At 42.8% G+C, this 21417-nt stretch overlaps 1 pseudogene; it reads right to left on the bottom strand.

Annotated features, from left to right (window-relative positions):
* Nucleotides 1-6159: 6159 nt before the first annotated feature.
* LOC131900042 (selenoprotein K-like) lies at nucleotides 6160-7400 on the bottom strand (annotated as a pseudogene).
* Nucleotides 7401-21417: the final 14017 nt, after the last annotated feature.

Genomic DNA, 21417 nt, shown 5'->3' with positions numbered 1-21417 from the left:
TTTCTTCTTTAAATGTTTTCATTATGTAAACATTACAGTGCAAAGTGCAAAGGGTTTTTTTTTCTTTTTAAGTAATGAAAATGAAGAATCTAACTACAATCCTGCATTTTAACACAATGATCACTAAGGTTAGCGAGCTTCCCTTGTTTTTCTCATTATACTTTTTGGTTTTTTGAGACAGGGTTTCTCTGTGTAGCTTTGCGCCTTTCCTGGAACTGGCTTTGTAGACCAGGCTGGCCTCGAACTCACAGAGATTCGCCTGGCTCTGCCTCCCAAGTGCTGGGATTAAAGGCATGTGCCACCACCGCCCGGCTTTCTCATTATACTTTTACATATTTCTGCTCACACCAATTTGTGTCCCGTTTTGATCATTGTAATCACCCAAGTATGCACGAATGTGATCGTTACAGAAGAAAACTAAAAGCCCCTTTGGCCCTGTAGCACACAGACCTTTCCATCCCCTCCTCCCTGAAGTAACTCCTGTCACAAGTTTACCTGCTTTTATTTTTAGAGCACTGTTAATGTACTTCTAGAACCTCATGCATGCGGGACAAGTGTTCAGCCCTTCTACGTCTACTCTTACACAGGGAGACATGTGGTAATGTTGTCTCAGTACATTCTCTACCGCTTGGATCAGAACATCACAGTTTCAGTAATTTCTAAATAGTAGAAGTTTTTTTTTGTTTTTTTTTTTTTTGTCTCACCGTTCTAAAGGCTAAAACATCCAAGATCAAAGACTGGAGAGGGCCTTTGTGTTGTACCATAAGGTGGCGGCGGCGGCGGCGGCAGAAGGGGTCACAAGACACGAGGGCACTCAGGAGGGACAGGGAAGGCACTCAGCCTTTGTAAGGTCGCCACTCCCATAATGTCAAAGAGACTGTCATGATAATGGCTTTAGTCCATTCCTGAAGGCAGAGGCCTCCCAACCTGTTTGCTTCCCAAGGTCTCATCTTTGAAAACTATCTTTCTGGGCAATACGTTTCCAACACTTTCAAACTATAGCTATTTTGTGTTTTTCTTTGCAACAATGATTACATTTAGCAACTTGTTCCCCTCCCATACAGATACTTTTGAAGTCTATCTTTATTGATACATCTAGTTTGTTCCCTTTAACCTTTGTTATATTCCATTTAGTGAATATGCCGTATATTATTTAGCTACTTCCAAATGAATTCTTACTTTTTCCATTATGGCAAGAGGGCTTATCTGTTAAGTTGTCTGGCTTGCCTCCTTACCACTCTGCACACACCAGTGCAAAGAGACAAGTGAGAAAAATGAAAGCCCTCTTCACGCAGATGCAGAGACTTGGTCCTGAGATGATGATTTTGAACGTCTAGATTCACAGTGCTTTTCAGGGCAAGTGTCTGTGAAGATGGAAATGCTCCGTATCTGTATTGTCCAAGAAGCTAGCCAAGTGAGCACATGTCACCAGTGGATACTTAAAATGTGGTCAGTGCAACTGAGAGGCTGCAGGCTTTCTTCTGTGATACAGGATCTTCTGTAGCCCAGGCTAGCCTCAAACTCACTACATGGCTGAGGATGACTTCAAACTTCTGATCCCCCTACCGGTATCTCAGTACCAGGATTACAGGCAGGTATCAACACACCTGGCTGCTGATTTTTAAAATCTAAATTAGGCCACCTGTAGCTTTCTTGCTGGATGGTAAAGGTAAAATTCTTTTATAAGTTGAGTCATCAGAACTCTGAGACAATTGCAATACCTTCTAAAGGTCAGGGCAATGACACTAAGATCTTGTCTTGTCCTTGTACATGCTGGATTTTTAGGATTGTCTCTATTTTCCTGACTTCTCTGTGGGTCAAAAGATGTGTTATCTATGGAAAAGACAAGGTTCCTGGAACATCTGTCTTTCTGGGAAATAACTATACTCTGTGTAGAAATTCACCCCAACACCTTCACTTGACATTTACTCAACCAACCCTCAGCAGTTATTCCATTAGCTCACTAAAAGTTTTGAGGATGACAGAGTATGTCCCAAAGTCAACAGAAAAGTATAAACATCTTACAGAAATGGTCTTGGCTGAGAGTCAGCATTGTTCAGGTAGTTTGGTTGTGTGTCATAAACGGGGTTTAGATCCAGAGAGCACGGATGTACTTTTTTGTTTTCTGTAAGTGCCTCTGGGGCTCCCTGAGTCCCCATCTAGGTCTCCTTTATCACCAGAAGTTTCCAGGCTCTTCCATATAGCCTGCAAAAGCTATAGCTCACACGCACAGGCATGTGGTTATGCAATTTGCTCCCAGAGTGGGCTCAGGAATGTCCAGATCTAGTGTCCAGTTGGTCTTTGCTGGTAGTATCAGGCAGATATGACAGCTCACGTGGGCTGAAGAAATACACAGCCTGCTCCTGGGAGGAACAGGGAGAGGCTTAAAGACATAGATACATATAGTCTTAATACAGACAATAAAATACATGAAACTTGCTGGCTATGCCTGTAATAAACATCCATTACTAGCACCTCTCATATGGGCATTGATCTATGAAAGTGTACCTATCCTCTTCTCTTTCCAACCCACCCCCATTTCCTGTTCTTTCATGTTTACCTTCTCTGATCTCTCCTTAGTCCCTTTCTCCCTCCGCTTTTGGCAGTTTCCACTGCTGATCCCTGTTCTTTTTTTTTCCCCCTCTGGGACCAGCTTTACAGCATCCTTCAATAAAATCATGCACTCACTTAACCTGTAAGTGGTACCAGGCCATTAAGATATAAGTTAAGGGGGCTGAAGAGATGGCTCAGTAGTTCCCAGGTTCAATTCCCAACACTCACATGGCAGCTCACAACTGTCTGTAGCTCCAGTTCCAGGGGACCAGACACCCATGGCAGAACACCAATGCACATAAAAAAATAAGAATAAATAAATTTTAAAACAGATGTAAGTTAAAGACATAAACACAGCACCACTTAACTTGTGATAGTGGTTTGGTGTACCAGGGCCCTCCTACTTTATGTTTTAAACTTTTAAAAATCAAAGTCCCTTCCTCTACTGAACAAGTAGTACATCTTGACTAAAGAAAAAATTATAATGTGGCCGGGCGGTGGTGGCGCACACCTTTAATCCCAGCACTCAGAGGGCAGAGGCAGGTGGATCTTTGTGAGTTCCAGGCCAGCCTGGTCTACAGAGTGAGATCCAGGAAAGGCACAAAGCTACCAGAGAAACCCTGTCTCAAAAAACCAAGAAAAAAAAGTATAATGTACATAAAATTCATACTCATACTACCCGTTGAAAACTACAGTCAGTATTTTAAAAATTATTTGTAATTATATATATATATATATATATCTGGTCTGGGTATATGCATGTGATTGTACGTGTCCTTGGAGGCCAGAAGTGTCAGGTCTAGCTGGAGTTGGACTTACAGGCAGTTACGAGTTCTCTGACATGGGTACTGAGACTCAAATCCAGGTCCTCTGCAATAGTAGTGCACGCTCTTAACCCCTGAGCCGTCTCTTCAGCTCCACAGACAGCATTTTTGTATTTTTTAAAAATATTTCTTTATTTTTATTTGCATTGATGTTTTGCCTGCGTGTATGTCTGTGTGAGGGTGTCAGGTCTTAGAGTTACAGACAGTTGTAGGTTGCCATGTGGGTGCTGGGAATTGAACCTGGGTCCTCTGGAAGAGCAGTCAGTAAGTACACTTAACTGCTGAGCCATCTCTTCAGGCCTGCATTTTTGTATTTTTTTCTGGGATTAGTTTTTCATTCTGTATGGATTTTGAATGACTGTTGTAATCACATTATACATACAATTTTGTGTTCTTGTCTTTTCCATTTACTGATAAGCTGGTTTTCATAAATATAAATTTAATACCTGTATAGTATATAATACGTTCTGTCAGCTGGATGTTTCATCAGTTCTTTGTTGTTAGGTATTGGACTTGAAGTAAGTATTAAAATGAGATTTTGAAGCTTCTTTATTTACATTCATTTACGTGTGTGTGTGTGTGTGTGTGTGTGTGTGTGTGTATGTGTGTGTGTGTGTGTGTACCACATGTGGAGGTCAGAACTCAACTCATGGGAGTCAGTTCTTCCCTTCAGGTCACCAGGTTTGGTGGCAAACACCTTTACCTGCTGAACCATCTTGCCAGCCCTAGAATAAGAATTTGTGTCGGGTGGTGGTGGTGTTGGCAGTGGTGGTGCACACCTTTAATCCGGGCATTTGGGAGGCAGAGGTAGGCGGATCTCTGAGTTTGAGGCCAGCCTGGTCTACAGAGTGAGCTCCAGGACAGTCAGGTCTATACAGAGAAACCCTGTCTTCAAACAACAACAACAAAAACCCAAAAGCCAAAAAATAAAAGAGTTCATAAAGTATTAAATAGCAACATTTGATATGAAGCACATGTAGATTGTCCCCCCGCAGTCTCTACACTTGAGACACCAAGGCCATGAGTTTGAGGCCAGAGTAATTACAGAGTGAGAACCTGTGGAAAATATCTTCCGTTTTTCAGTGACTAGTAGGTTTTTCTGTAATTTTATTTTTGGTTCTGAGGATTTGGACCAGGGTCCTTGCACATGGTAAGCAAACAGTACCGCGCAGCTGCATCTCCGCCTCCTCTCTGTAAGTTAAGGAAGTACAGCGATAACGGATTTTGTAGCAGAGTCAGGCCCTTCCTCTCCATGATGTACCAGTAGAGCACTTGCTTGGTAGCAGAGCACTTCCTTTCCATGATGGTAGCCTGATGTAGTAGAAAGAGAAAAAGTACTCTGGAATCAGACATTCTTTCATTTGCCCAATAATTGAGTATCTGTTATATGCCAAGGGCTGTAAAATATACTAATAAGAAAATACAGGTCAGACATGGTGGTCCATGCCTGTAGTGCCAGTCCTTGGAAAGCTGAGGCAAGAGGATTGCCATGAGTACAAGGTCATCCAGAACTACATAGTGAAATCCTCTCCCCAAAGACCAAAAACAGACCGGGTGGGCGGTGGTGCTGCATGCCTTCAATCCCAGCACTTGGGAGGCAGAGGCAGACAGATCTCTGAGTTTGAGGCCAGCCTGGTCTACAAAGTGAGTTCCAAGACAGCTAGGAGCCGGGCGGTGGTGGCGCACACCTTTAATCCCAGCACTTGGGAGGCAGAGGCAGGCGGATCTCTGTGAGTTCGAGGCCAGCCTGGTCTCCAAAGCGAGTTCCAGGAAAGGCGCAAAGCTACACAGAGAAACCCTGTCTCGAAAAACCAAAAAAAAAAAAAAAAAAAAAAAAAAGACAGCTAGGAGTGTTACACAAAGAAACCCTGTTCCAAAAACAAAACAAAACAAAAGCCCCAAACAAAAATAAACAAAATAAAGATATCATCAGATAAAAATGAATTTCTTACTAGGTTTTATGTTGTGTGCCTCTATTTCCAGGTACTTGGGAGGCTGAGGCAAGAGGGTCTCTTAAACCCAGAAGTTTGAAGTTAATCTGAGCAACACAGTAAGACCTTGTATAAAAAGAATCTGTCTCTCGCTTAGAAGTCTTTATCTGCTGTTCCCTGTGTCTGGAACCCCTAGTCATTTCTCTGTCTTCAGCTTTTTGTTACTCATCCTTCACATCTAAGTTTAGCTGCCACTTCTTCCAGGAAGCCTTCTAAGTTTGAGTTGGATCCTCTTTTCTTTCTTTCTTTCTTTCTTTCTTTCTTTCTTTCTTTCTTTCTTTCTTCTCTCTCTCTCTCTCTCTCTCTCTCTCTCTCTCTCTCTCTCTCTCTCTCTCTCTTTCTTTTTTCCCCCCAGGACTGAATATGTGATCCTTATTTCTTCCAACTCAAACATTTTGGATTTAATCAAATAAAGACAACAAATCAAAGTTTGCAACCTAAAAGTATTTATTAAAACTATAACAACACTTTAGTAAACAGTTCATACAAATAGTTTACTAAACTAACTATACACAAAAGATAAGGATGAAGTTGCAGATTTAGTTCAGTGGTAGAACGCTTGCCTTGCAAGGGCAAGACCCTGGGTTCGGTCCTCAGCTCCGGGGTGAGGGGGGGGAGATAAGGAGACAAATACGTACATTTATTGAAATGCCTGTCAGTCAGACCAGATCCTGCAGCTGGAATTCCCAGCATAACCTCATTCATCAGAGACGACACAGAGCAATACTTGTTCAGACATACACCTTCATCTTGTCCCGCTGAGCGGCTCTTCACCTCTTGATGCTTTCCTTCTACGCATGTGCGCATGTGCATGTCTGTCCACTGCTTTGAGCAGACTTTCGCCTTCCTCATCCACCAGCCTTTGGAGGAAGGTTGAGGCCATGAAGATGATTGAGCCAACCTATTCTTCCTGGGGAGTCTCCTGCTGGCCTTCTTCCCTCATCATATCTGGAATCAAATGAGCTTCCATAGCCTTTTCTTTCTTTCACATCTTGCTGAAGCGGAGTTTTGAAAACAAAACAAAACAAAACAAGTTCTGCTATTTCCCAGAACAAATCTGTTATAAAAGACAGTCTCCATGGGAACTGATTGCAGCTGTCCAACACTTGTCCATTCGAGAATAAACCTTCTCACCTCCGGTTTCCCGTTCCAACAACTGAGTGATCCTCTTTTCTATACCTTACTCTCCCTATAACTTGAGGACATGACCACTCCAAGGTACGGTGGAGGGGCAGGTTTTTATTGTAGGTATGAGGGAGAGGACAGCCAGAGGCCTCTGGAAGAGTCCAGGGCAGGGACAGAAAGTGGTACATTGAACAGGGTCAGCGGACTGGACCAGGCCATGGCGCTGGGGAGGGGGGTTGGGGGAAGAGCCGGAGAGGAAGACAAAGAGAGTGTGGGCAAAGGAGACTGGGGGGGGGGGTTGGGCCAAGAGAGGAAGACAAAAGAGCGTCAAGAGAGCGCATGGCCGAAATGACAGGCTTATATGGGCCTGAGAAGCTGGGGGAGGGAAGCCCGTGAGCTGGAGAAGTTTAGGGTAGGGGGTGGGGTGAGAAGAGCTGGGAAGAGCCACAGGTACTGAGTGAGCCTGGAGGGCAGCACGCACTTTGGTATGCTAATAGGCACCACAGTTAGCCATTTGTCCCGAGTTTCTTTTGGACCTGACACTCTCCTACCTTGTTCCAGATTTCCTTATCATGCTGAAATTACTTGTTGGCTACTAGTGAACTCCATTAAACCGTATATTCTGAGGTAGACAAGTGCTTCCCCATCTGGGCCTATCTTTCGCTCTCTGTCTCCCTCCCCCTTCACTCCTTCCACTCTTTCTCCTCCCTCCCTGCTTGCTTTCTTTCTTCCTTTCTTTCTTTCTTTCTTTCTTTCTTTCTTTCTTTCTTTCTTTCTTTCCCTCTCTTTCTCTCTCTCTCTTTCTCTTCCTTCCTTCCTTCTTTCTTTCTTTTTTTCTGAGACAATCTCACTCTGCCTGATGCTCCCTAAACAAGGCTATCTTGGTAGGAGAGCACTTACTTATCATGTTTAAGGCCCTGCACGTAATTCTCCAACTTTACAAAAACAAAACATACGTGACAGAACTACCAGATAGAGTGTGAAGGGTTAAAACACACTATTGGAAGAAAAATACTGATTGACTCCTTCTCTAACTTGGCAAAAAGTACCGATTTACAAATTCCAGCTCTGCAAAGCTCAAACATAATAGGAAGAAAACTACCTCTGTTTGCACTATAGTCAAATTGCTGAGAACTGAAGATAAAGAGAAAATCCTGAAGGCATCCAGACAAGGATGGTGCATTCAAATCACCATGGATGTCTTTTAAGGAACCATGGAAGACATTTCACAGCTCAGACAACTGCAACCCAGACAATGATGGGTGAGTTCTGTCTGGGACCTGCTTAGTTATTCATACCTTTTGCTTTCTATTGAAATTTGAATCTCATGTCAGAACCCCAGCAATACCCCCTTCTCTGCTGTCTGCTAGTCACTTTTCTCTTGAGTTGGCATCCTGGGGATTGGTGGCTGAGACTGGCTTGTTGGGGCTTCTAGAGTGCAAGCTTTTATCCCAGAAACGTTGGTAACCCCATCACTTGCTGCCATTCACTCATCTGTTCATTCATTTAGTCAACGTGTGTGTGTGTGTGTGTGTGTGTGTGTGTGTGTGTGTGTGTGTGTGTACGCGCACACGCGTTGACGGGGGAACTGTGGTGGGATTTAGGAGTAACAAGAAGAAAGAAGCAAAGCAGACTTTGGATATCATCCTACAGATTTCAGAGCTTCGTCCATTTTTCTTCAATCTCTTCTCCTTTTGTTTGGCCTCAGTCCCTCTCAGGAGCCCTGGATGGCCTCCTGCTCTCAAGTCTCCCGGCTCTGCCTCTCCAGTGTTGAGATTACAGGCATGTATCACCAGGATGGGCTCGGATTATAGACATTTTATTACCTTCAAGGTTCCTGACCCCGTTCTTATTTCTTTATACTAGGAAGTCCATCCAGTTCATTTCTCACTTTATATATTACACTTTTCACTTCTAGAATTTCCATTTAGTTTGGTTTCATGTTTTCTATTTCTTTCTTATGATTTCTTCTTCTTAAATACAAACAAAACAAAAACCTTATTACCAATGGATTTCTCCCTCTTTGAGTATCACCATCTCAAGACTGACCTCCATCAGTCGGGTTTTCCCTTGAGACTGGGTCTCATTTTCTTGACTCTCTATCTAGTGGATAATATTGGTGTCTTCCTGGACCTTTGAATGCTATGTTACAGAGCCCGTGCATTTTATTACGTTCTCTGAAGATGTGGATGCCCTTATTACAGCAGGCATTCAGTTTAGTGAGAGTACCACTGCGCCCTTCTTGTCTGTTCTGCGTGGCACAGAACTGGCAAGGTCAGCTCAGTACTGTTCCGTCAGTGTTCACTGGAGCAAACTTGGAGTGCTCCTATGCATCTCACAGTTCAGGACACATCTTGAGGAAAATGTATCCAGATAATTTAATTTAGAGTTTCTTGCCTGCATAAGACATCCCCTCATTCTCCAAAGCTTGTCCCAGGCTAGATTTTGTTGTTGTTGTTGTTTTGGTTTTGGTTCTTCAGGCAGGAAAGGTTTTCTTCAGGACTCCAGAGCTCTAAGATTGCAGCCTTCCCTAGGGCAAGAGCCATAAAATGTGAAACTCACCCCCATGTTTATTTCAGATTGTAAATGCCCTCAGGAAATCTGCCTGTTTTTCCTCATTCTCAAGAGCCTCCAGGTAGTCTGTCTCCCCGTGTCGTGTCTGTATCTCTGTCCTTTTGTGTTCCTGTTTGCAAGTTCCTCCTCTTACAGTTCTCTATGGCATCACCTATGTTTTCCTCCTGTTTTAGAGAAAAATGCTCAACTGCCTTAGCTTTTCCCTTTTCCCATTTGAACTCTTCTGGCAGGGGAGAAGGTACTGTGTCCCTCTCTTTGACCATTAGATCATTTAAACAATAAGCTGTAAGGAATTAAGATTTCTCCAGAATCCTATGCTTAGGCGGTAAGGCTCCAGCCCTGGTGTCAGCCAGAGGAGGAACTTGCCTCCCAGGAAGCAATTTCACACAGGTCTGACAACTTGTCAGACCACCTTGTAGGACAGGCTCAGGCTGGAGCCCTGACAATGATGGACAGTGAGGAGGAGCAGGACCATACCTTAACAGGACTGCTTAGTGATGCATACCTCTACATCTCACATCGGGACCCCAGAAGGTGGCCCTAAGGGGTGCTCAATGTATCACTATTTGTTCCTCTTACCACGTGGCCACATTGAATAAATCTCATATTTCTGCTTTTCACTTGTGTTTCTTTTTAAGTGGCATCCTGGGGACTGGTGGCTGAGCTGAGCTTGTTGGGGTAGAACTTGCAGTTCATCTATCTGTTCATTTATTCAAAATGTGTGTACAGAGTGGGGACTGTGGCAGGACTTAGAGGCAACAAGAATAAGCAAAATCAGACCTTCACTAGGAATGCTGCTAGGTCGTCAGAGGTCTGGATTTGGTGGCAAAATTGTAGTTCAGCAGTAGAGTGCTTGTCTAGCACGCAGGAGTCTAGATTCAAGGCCTTCAAGCCCCACAAAAGAGTACCAGAGGATTGGCTTCTTAATTACCAGATACGCTAACTTTATTTTAGCCTTATTCTCTTTCCTGCCTCGTTTTCTGTTGACTCTGTTGTCCACCCTCAGGTCTTTATTTTTTTGGTCTTCCTGTGTATTCCTAACCTCACTGATTTTTCTCAATCTATGTCTTTGGCTCGATTCTTCTCTTGTCCTTGACAGTCTTTTTTTTTTTTTTTGGACTTAAAACGCTAGGCAAGCGCTCTGTCACTGAGCGACACCCCCACACCTCCTCAGCTGACTTAATCTTAGTGTTTCAACTGCCGTGTCTATGTCCAGGACTCCCAAATGCTTATCTTCAGCCCTGACCTCTCTCCTCAGCTTGAAACTTGCATTTTAGCTCTTTGTCTCTGCCTGGCTCTCTAAGCTACGTGCAGTAAAAAATTCAACTTATTTTTGCCTCTGAACCTGCTCTTCTTCCTGTATTTTTTGAAACCGGGCTTCTCTGACAAATGAACATAGTCCTGGCTGTCCTGGAACTCACTCTGTAGACCAGGCTGGCCTCAAATTCAGAGATCCCCCTGCCTCTGCCTTCCGAGTGCTGGGATCAAAGGCGCGGGCCACCACTTCCCAGTTTTTCCTGTGTTTCTCATTTCAATTAATTCTGAATAATGGAAGCCAAGTTAAATAAGAGTGGCATCATCAGGGCTGTGGCTCTGAGTAGGAAGTTTCCCTCTAGGGAGGCTCCAAGGTGTCTCTCCTTCTTATGTCATGCTTCTATCATATTTCTAGCACACAGCTAGCCATTTTCTTTGAGGTGCTCACAACCAAATCGAGGGAGACAGAGCAATGGAGGGGTAACTGCATGTGATTTCAAATGCCGCAGGAATTCAGAGAAAAGAGAGAGAGAGACCACGAGAGTGGTGAGAGAAGACTTCAGAAGAAGAGAATTGAGCTGAACTCTTCAGACTTAGAAGCTGGCCTGGCTTTCCTTTCTGGCCTTCCAGCATTATCCTCTGCACACTGTAGAGACTCCATAAAGCCTTTTTGAATGATTTTGCAATATTGTTGTTTATTGAGTACACATTGAGTTCATAGTTCTCCACTAAATGATGTGGAGGCTCACCGAGATTAGATGTAGTCTCTGACCTTTTCAGCCAATCAGTCAACTGACAAATATTGACGAAGTGCCTATTATTTGCTGTACACCAGGCGAGGAATTGTGGAGGCTACAAGATGTAAGAGAAATAGAAATCTAAGTCCCTTTCCCTCGGGGAGTTTACAGTACGGTTGGTAAGATGAGACATATGTGCATACAAGGCTAAGAACGTGATTCAGAGACAAATGAACATTACACACAAAACATAGAAGACATTTTAAAGGACAGGTAAGTTGGGTAGATGTAGAAACTTTTATGGAAGACCAGAAACTGTGCTGGACTTTGAAGGATGGACAGAAGTTAAATAAGCTTGAAGTTCTCAGGGTTATTAAGAAGACAAAACTCAACCCAAGAGACGGGCTAAAGACCAAAGAGAACAGTATCCAGGCAGGAAGCGGCACAGAGGAAGGCAGTTTCTGTCAGCGTGTTACTGGGCAGTTGTTAGGGTCATTCTACTCGCTCCCCACTGCAAGCAAGCACCTTTTTTTGTCTCTCCCGACTCTTCCAATCATTTTTCCTCTTTCTGAAGTCTTTAAGCAACATAACATACAGATTGAATCTTTCATTTCTGACGGCCATGTTAAAAATCTGTACTCAAAATCTGAACAATCCAGGTTCAGATCCTGACTTTTCTACTTCCTAACTGGGTGGTTTGGAGCACATTGTTTAATGCTTGTCTTATTGCTGTCTGCAGATATAAAATCAGTGCTTTTGTCAGGTTATTTTGAAGATTAACCGAGTTAAAATATACGAAGTGCCTATGATAATGCACATATTAGGAGACAGCTGGTTAATTGTGACATGACTTTCCTGTCACTTGATAGGTAATTATATAATTAACAGACACCTCTTTGGAAGCTGGAAGCCATTCTCTTGTAGGCTAAAGACTTTAGCAACCCCCATAAACATGCAGAGTTTATTCACGCACTTAAGTCACAAGGCTGTTTCTCAAACTGTCCTTATCCTTAGGTGATCCACAGATGCTCTGGTAAAGTAAATAGAATGGACAACTTAAGTAGACAAGTCGAACATTTTAAAAGCATTTCGTCAACATAGAAGGAACTGACAACTTTCAGAAGGGATTTAGTTGAAACTAGAGACTATCTCCAGGGAGGTGCCAGGTGAAATTAGGGCTAAATGAACTTACTAAGACAGAGAAACATCTAGAGTAATAGGCGGCACATTACTGCTGGATAGGAGACTATGTAAAGGTGGGGGGGCTCCATGGAAAGGTTGCTGATCTCCAAATCCAGACTCTCTTGGATTACAGATCATTCATATGAGTGCACTTTGTTTAGTTCTCATTAACTCTTTTTATACTCAGACCCAGGACCTCCTTTCTGCTCCTGAGAACACAAGCACCCCAAATCCCAGAGGTTTTGATTTGCCATTTCCTTTAGACAGTCTGAATAGAGAAAAAAAAGACATCCCTGTCATTATGATTTCATAACACCAAAAAGGAGATTTCGAAACCTTCCAGAAGAAAAGTCTGGGGACAGGAAGATGGATAGATATAATGCTGCCTGTAGGCAAGATGGTATGTGAGTGAAACCCTTATAATTTAGAGATTTTAAACTGAGATTTTTCATTTTTCTCTAGTCCTGGTTCCTCAGGTCCAGAACACCCAATAGAGAGAGCAACTTGTGTATACATGTGCTTTCCAGAGGATAATTATCCTTTGCTCAACATCACTTGGTAACTTAGCCTCCCAGGAAAAACAAAAAAGGTATACATGTCTGTGTGTCTTTGTGTATGTATGGGACCCAGCTGCTAACAGCTGTCATCATCTTATTTATTACAACAAAGGGTTTAATTAGTTTAGTGCCCTTTACTCTCCTCTTTCTACCCCATAAAACTTAAAAAAAAAAAGACCCTGCTAGCCAGACATGATGGTACATGCCTGTCATCCCAGCACTTGGAAGGCTGGACTAGGGGGACATGAGTTTGAGGCTGGCCTGGACTACATAGTGAGATCCCTTCTCAAACAACCACTACCCGCCCCCCCCCCACCACCAATAAATACAACAAGAAGAAAGACCATGTAAGTTCCTCCTCTGTCTGAGACCAGGGCTTCAGCTTGCATGGGATTCCTGGGAAATTTGTAATTCTTTGGGGTCTATTGTTTCTAATGTCTCTTTTGAATATCTTTTCTCCTGCTAGGAGAGTAACACTTTCCCTCTCTGATTTATTTTATTTATTTATTTTGAGACAGAGTCTCTCTATGTGTCCCTGGCTGTTCTGGAATTTGTTATGAAGACCAGGCTGGCCTTGAACTCTGAAACCCACCTGCCTCTGCCTCCTGAGCACTGGGACTAAAGGGGTACACAAACCTTGCCTGGCTTATCTCTTCATTTTTTTAGACCTCTTATTCTTGAGGGGTTTGGGATCATATAGTAGACTTGGTATGAAAAATTCATGAAATATGCATGTTCCCTAAACAAATAAATAGAACAGTGTCAGGAAGAGATTTCACACAGTTCAGACAACGTATTAGACCACTTTTTTTTTTGACAGAGTGGAGCCAAGGCAATAATGGGGTTTGTGATGGATGGAACCACACCTTGACTGGGGACTGCTTAGTTATATACACCTCGAGGCAGTACCCTAAAGACAGACTTGGGGAGTCCAGCCAGAAAAGGCTATGCATTAGCTATTTATATCTCATCATGAATTTAAATTACATAATTGTCCTAGGGTTATGTGATTTTAAGCCTTATCTCTTTGCTCACTTACATATTCCAATTTTCACTGTCTATGAAACTTTTCTCTTCAGCTGCTTAACATGTCCCGGTCTGTTCTATCTTTATAAAAGGAACAATACCAGATAACTCAGCTGTGCCTCCCAAGAAAAACAAAACAAAACAATAATGTTGTATGTTAGTGGCACAGGCCTGGATCTTAGCATTTTGGAAGTGGAGGTAACAGGATTAGTTCAAGGCCAGGTCTGGCTACATTGGGATTTGAAGCCAGCCCAGAGTACAGGAGACTCTGTCTCAAAAAGAAAATCAATCAAACGAACAAACAAACAAAAAATCCCCAAACACCACCGCCACCAGAAAACCCCAAGCAAACAACAGCAATAAAAACCAAAGTCGTTGTCGTCCTTTGATGCTACATCTTTCCTGGCTTTTGGCGATGCATGACTCTCTAGCTACCCCACTTCTTTCCTGGGAAAGCTTTTTGAGAAACCTTCTCCACAAAATGCTGTGACTTCTCTTTCGATATAGTTCACGGGCCCTGTTATCTGGCTTCTACTCCACGTTCTCTATGGAACTGCTCTGCCAAACCGAGTGGACATTCTTGGGGCTTATCTTATTTGATGTTTCTATTGGAGGAAACATTGCTAAACACCTAGTTGCTCCTTCTGGAGGCATTTTCATCCCTTGCCTTCAGATTATCATCATTTCTTAGATCTCTTGACCACTCACTCCTTCCTTGTTTTTCACAGGCTTTTCTTCCTGTGTCTGCCTGCCCTAAAATATTTTTCCCAGATGAGAATAGTTTTTTTTATTTAAAAAAAATGTATAAATTTACAGATACAGCTCAGTAGTAGAGAGCTTTCCCAGGATGCTTGAAGTCCTGGGTTTAATCTTTAGTACTGGAGATATATATATATATATATATATATATATATATATATATATATATATATATCTCACATAAATAGAAAGGTAAAATTGTACAAAAATATTTATAAGAAATATATGTACAATCTCTAGTACTATAAAAACAAAACAAATAAACAAGGAATCTAAGAAATCCATTTGTTAAAGGTCAGGTCCTAGGCAAATCACTCATCCACCTCATACAAGGCTCTGCATTTGATCTCATCACACTTCCAAGATCAGATCCTTTATCTTCCAGAAACTGATAAATAAGCAGGAAGTCCAACTGAAATCTCACTACCCAGAGGTTACTACTGTTAGTTTTGTCTATATCCTTTTAGACTTTAACATTTATTATGTAGGAGTTGGAGTGGTTGGGAGTCCCTGGGTTTGATTGCTAGCACCCACATGGTGACTCACAGCCATCTGTAACTCCAGTTCCAGGAGATCTCATGCTCTCACCTACACACACACAACACACAATAGACAGCATAACACTCATACATACTACATTTTAAAAACCTAAAATATTGTTATGTATATTAATATATTAGTACAAATGATATTATACTATGACATTTTCACCAGCTTTTATTGTTTTCAGAGATGTTGCTTTGAGACAAGGTCTCACTCTGTAATCCAGGCTGCCCTGGTCTGTAACTTGGTGCAATCCTCCTATTTCTGCCCCGCAAGTGGTAGGATTACAGCATGCACCACTATGCCTGGATTTTTCTCACATTGTGTGTGTGGAAGGTGTGCACATACCTATGCTTGTGGAGGCCAGAGGCCGAAGTCCTCTATCATTTTCTACCTTATCTTTTAAGATTTATTTTTATTTTATGTGTATAAGTGTTTTACCAGTATGTATGTAAGTGTACCATGTGCATTCAGTGTCCATGGATGTGAGGAGAGGGCATAGGATGCCCTGAAACTAGAGTTATAGATGGTTGTGAACTGTCATATAGGCCATGGGAAACGAACCCTGGTCCTCTGCAAGAGCAACTGTTCTTAACCACCGAGCCTTCTCTTTAAGTGCCCTTTTTACATTTTAATGTACATCATTCCACATCAACAAGCATGGAACTGTTTTTATTTTGTTTTGGGGTGTTGGGGATTAAGCACAGGGGCTCACACATGCTTAGCACATACTTTACCACTGAACTGTCCCCTTTAGCCCAGACTCAGATTCCGGCTTATCTTCAGCCATCATAATACCTTTTTTGTTGTTTGTTTTCAGACAGGGTGTTATTATGCAGCACTAGCTGACCTAGGCCAAATTGGCCTCAAACTCATAAAATCCTCCTGCCTCTACCTCTCGAGTGCTGAGATTAAAGATGTACATCACCATACACTGCCCTGTCCTTTTTTTTTCCAAGACAAGGCTGACTTTGAACTCTTTAAAATTTTAAAAATATTTATTTTACTTATATTTTATTTATGTGTATGTATGTGCATATGTGAATGTGTGTATGCATGTGTGTGTGTGTGTGTGTGTGAGAGAGAGAGAGAGAGAGAGAGAGAGAGAGAGAGAGAGAGAGAGAGAGAGAGAGAGAGAGAGGGAAACTTGCACAGACCAGAAGAGAGCTTAGGATCCCCAGGAGCTGGAGCTACAGGTAGGTGTGAGTGAGGCTCTTGGTATGTGTGCTGGAGACTAAGCTGGGCTTCTCTGCAGGAGTAGTAGAAGCTCTTAACTGTTGAACATCTCTCCAGCCCCATCTTTATTTTGAGGGTTGGGGGGCTCCTGTCTAAGGCTAAGACTAGACTGGAACTTGCTGTGTAGCCAAGGATGATCTTGAACTTCTGATTTTCTTGCTTTCACACCCTCAGTTCTGGGATCACAAGCATGGAGCAGCACATCTAATTTAATCCTGTGCTGGGGTTAGAACCCAGGGAGGGTTTCTTGCATGTTAGGCAAACACTCTACCAACTGAGCTACATTCACAGCCATGCTCTTAAACTCTTGATCCTTCTGCTATCTTCCAAGGGCTAGAATTATAGGGGTGCACCACCATCATATAATGGGCACCACCACGACCAGCAAAATGTATGATGTAGTGGGTAGCCATTCCAGCTTTGACCTGGAAGTTCCAACCCCCATTGAGGCTTTGGTAACTGTCACGCCTACAAGGCGGGGCTGAGAGAGGACCCTGAAGACCCGAGATCCGGATGGGGCCGGCTCTCTTGGTTCCTGGACCGTGGACGCTGGAGCTAGACCGAGCAGAGTTCTCCAGAGAACACCGCCGGACTGCGCTACGTCTTCCCCAGACCCTGTAACCTACCTATCCCTTCATTTGTAAGTTACACCACTAAATAAACCTCCCTTTTAACTACGTGGAGTGGCCTTAATAATTTCACCAATATCACTTCCCATCTCTTTTAGTTTTGGTGTGTTTGAGACAGTTTGGTTATGTAGCCCTGGTTGGTCTGGTATTTGCTAAGTAGCAGAGGCTGGCCTCAAACTTTCAATAATTCTCCTGCCTCTGAATATTGTCTCCTCCTTTCTGAATATTGAGAGTATAGGAGTACACCACCATGCCTGGTTAGTAATTTTTTACTTTAAAAAGATTCTTTTCTTTTCTTTTCTTTTATTGAGATAGGGTTTCTCTGTGTAACAGCCCTGGCTGTCCTGGATCTCGATCTGTGGACCAGGCTGGCCTCGAACTCACAGTGATCCACCTGCCTCTGCCTCCTGAGTGCTAGGATTAAAGGTGTGCACCACCACTGACTGGCTCCTTTAAAAAGTTTTTATCCAGGTGTAGTAGCTCATTACTGAAATCCCAGCACTTTGGAGGTAGAGGCAGGAAGATCAATAGTTCCAAGTCAACTTGGGCTGCATTAGACCCTGCTTCAAAAAGTATTCTTCCAAACTGCACATGGGACCACTCCTTTTTTTTATTTTTTAAAAAAAGTGAATTAAAAAATCCTCATAGCCAATTTGTTTCCCAGAAAGATTGTAGGGATTCACACTCCCATCCAAACGGTATCATCTCACTAGCTTTTAAATCTGTCCTGTTTTTACCCACATATTTCTTTGTACACTGTATTCTGATGATCCCTACATCTCTAGCTGCACTATATCTTGATGATCCCTAAGTCTCTATCTCTAACCTCGTCATGCCCTCAAGCACCAGGCAAGGATTTTCTGCTGCCAGCTGGACATCGACACCTGCATGTCTTCCAAATAACTTTGATTTATTTGAACTGAACTCATTTTCTTTCCTCCTCTATGTACTCCTCTTTCTGTAATTCCAATGTTGATTGATGGTGCCTGGTCAGAAAACGGGGGTCATTTTCAATTCCCTCCCTTTCCTCCCTCTCCAAATAGTAACAATAGTGAATAGTTACCAACAACTACTTTGTGCACATATAATATTTTATTTCATTCAATTCTCACAACAGCTAGAAAGGTAGCTTTTAATCTTATTTCCATTGTACAGATAAGAAAAACTTTGTACAGTTTACTCAAGGTTACACAGACAGGGAGCAGGGATTTAAATCAAGTCAGTCTCAATCACGACTCACATATTTAATTAAGTCCTATACTGTATCATCACCATATCTAATATAAACCCTAATTCATTCTCCCATAATGTTTTCCTTTACCTTTTCTAAAATGTGGTATGTGTATGTATATGTGCCTGCTTCTCTGTATATGCGCCATGCAAGTGCCCTCAGAGACGGGAAGAAGACCTCAGAACTCCTGGGGCTCAAGTTACCTCAAGTTGTGAGCTCCCCAGTGTGGCTGCTGGGAACTGAATGCACGTCCTCTGGAAGAGCAGTAATCGCTCATAAGGATCTAGCCATCTCTCCAGCCCTCGTCACTCCCACTGTTGGTTCCTTCAAAGTTAGTCACATTCAACATAAATCCATTTTCCACGTCACTCACAGAATAGTCTCTCTAACACAAATACGGTCATACCCTTCTCATTTCTTTTCTCTTAAGATTCTTCAGTGGCTCCCTGTCACCTATCATAAAGTCAGAGCCACTCCGCTTAATATAGAGGGCTCACTCTCTTCTGCCCATCCCCAGACACCCTCCATCTCAAAACATTTCCATGACACAGTCTGAATTGGTGATAACTGCCTAAAAATACTGTAGAGTTTCTTCCTGCAATGCCTTTAAATATGCTATTTCCTGTGCCAGAAATTGCCTTTCCCCATTTCCATTATTTCTCCTGTATGCCTTTAAAGTTTTTAAAAAAGATCTAAAAATTTTGTGTATCTGAGTGTTGCATCACAAGTATGCCTGGTGCACGAGGAGGTGAGAAGAGGGGAGTGGATCTCCCAGAACTGGAGTTAGAAGCCACTGTGTGCATGTTGGCAATCAAACTCAGGTCCTCTGCGAGAACAATAAGTGCTCTTAACTGCTGAGCTATCTCTCCAGCTCCCATCCTTTATGCCTTTTCATGTGTTAAACTCTGATGTGTCCTCCTCTAGGAAGTTTCACCCAATTTTCCCAAATATATATGTCTTTTTATTTTGTTTTGTTGAAACAGGGTCCCATTGTAGCCCAGGCTGGTCTCGAACATGCTGTGTAGTAGAGGGTGGCCTTGAATTCCTGAAGCTCCTATGTCTACTTCCCAGTTTCTGGGATCATATGCATGTACCAGCATGCCCAGTTTAGTTACATAGATTCTATTTGCTACTTTGAACCATTAGTTTTGTTTACCTGTCTCTGCTTAGGAAGCTAACTCATGGTTGGCGGTGGTGGTGCATGCCTTTAATCCCAGCACTCAGGAGGCAGAGGCAGGCGGATCTCTTTGTAGACCAGTTGAGGCCAACTTGGTCTACAAAGCCAGTTCCAAGACAGCCAGGACTACACAGAAGCCCTGTCCCCCCAACCCCCCCCAAAACAAAACAAAACAATAAAAGGAAATTTAGCACAGTTCTTGGCACATAAGTAGTTTATAGATATCAGTTATATTGAATTAAATAACTACTTAATTCTCAAATTGTAAGCTTTGTTGAAAGAATTTAGTCATCAGTGATATGAGGTTTGTGGGTTTTTTTTTAAATTTTTTTTTAAAAGGAGGTTAGGTGAAAGGAGAAGGAAAAATGACCTAAAATTACCACTTGTCTACCCCTTAATATGGGACATGTAGGACTAGAGAGATGGCTCAGTGGTTAAGAGCACTGGATGCTCTTTGCAGAGGACCTGGGTTCAATTCCCAGGACCCATATGGTGGTTCATAACCATCTGTAACATAAGGTCCAGGGTATCTGAAATGCTTTTCTGGACTCCTTGGGCAAAGCATGCATATGGTTCATGGAAAAATATGCAGACACATAAAAATACTTATTTAAAAATTAAAATAACAATAAGATAAATAATTTTTAAAAATATGGGACATGCATAAAAATCAGTCTTTAAAAAAATGTATATTTAGCCAGGCGGTGGTGGCGCATGCCTTTGATCCCAGCACTTGGGAGGCAGAGGCTGGGGGAATCTCTGAGGTCAAGGCCAGTCTGGTCTACAGAGAGAGTTCCTGGACAGCCAGGGCTACACAGAGAAGCCCTGTCTCGAAAAAACAACAACAAAAAGTATATTTAAGGACTGGGGATATAGCTTATTTGATAGACCCTGGATTTGATCTCTAGTACTGCACAAAACTGGGAAACTGGGTGTAGTGGAGCATGCCTGTAACCCCAGCATTTGGGAGATACAAGCAGGAGGGTCAGAAGTTCAAAGTCATTCTCAGATACAAAGCAAGTTTGAAAACAGCCTGGAATACATGAGACAATGTCTCACAACTATAAAAACAACCACAAATAATATTTCTAGCTGGACATGGTGACAGAGACCAGTAATACCATAAATCAAGGGGCATCGGCAGGAACATTGCTACAAGTTTGAGGCTAGCCTGGCCTACAAAGCAAGTTCCTGGCCAGCTGGGATAAATGTAAGACTCTGTCTCAGCATGTACATATGTGCAAATACATTTTACAGATATGTATATATGTTTTTCTATAGATGTTCTCATGTAGACATGTGTGTTCATCATAGGTTGCAAGCAAACTCGGAGCGTAGCCAAGTATGGATGGGGTTCTTCAGAATGTAGACAAAAGTTATGGAATAAACGTCCTGAAATTAAAGAATTGAGTACACCTGGAATTAGTTTATATCAAGCAACATGTGGAAAATGGAGACACACCCACTATTCCTGAAAAGCGAGAACATGAAATCATTATTGTTTACCCAATTCGCGTCTGCTGCTTCCCTGGCACTTATAACGTATTGCTTACCGAATGCTCAATCGTGTGTAGCGTGAACTGAAACCGTGAGTGGCACAAGTAGTGGGGCTGCATTCTACGTTTCTGGTACTGTTGTTGGAACCTCACCTTCCAGAAACCATCCTTCTATTTTCATGGAAAATCCGGACTTATTCAGGACCTGGGGTTTCAGTCTAACACCTTAGGATAATAGCTCGCAGGGCAGTGCCCGCTGCTGATTGATGCACGGGATGAGACAATTTCTGGGACTGAGGAACACAGATTGGCGGAGCCTGCGTGTGGTGCTTCTCAAAGTATTGGACAGGGAATATTAGAGATGCAGGTTCCGGGGCAGCTACCAGTACCACCCGGAAGTCTGAATGACGCTTTCACCATAAGGTACAAGCCCTAGTCAGCATGGCGGCTATTCAGGGCGACGGGCCGAGACTCAGGCGGCGTGTGCGTGCGCGCATGCGTGCGCGCGTGCGCGTCGCCGCTG

The sequence above is a fragment of the Peromyscus eremicus genome, chromosome X (assembly GCF_949786415.1).
Source record: "Peromyscus eremicus chromosome X, PerEre_H2_v1, whole genome shotgun sequence".
Taxonomy (NCBI): Eukaryota; Metazoa; Chordata; class Mammalia; order Rodentia; family Cricetidae; genus Peromyscus; species Peromyscus eremicus.
The sequence above is the reverse complement of the archived record's forward strand: the minus strand, read 5'-3'. Positions and strand labels throughout refer to the sequence as shown.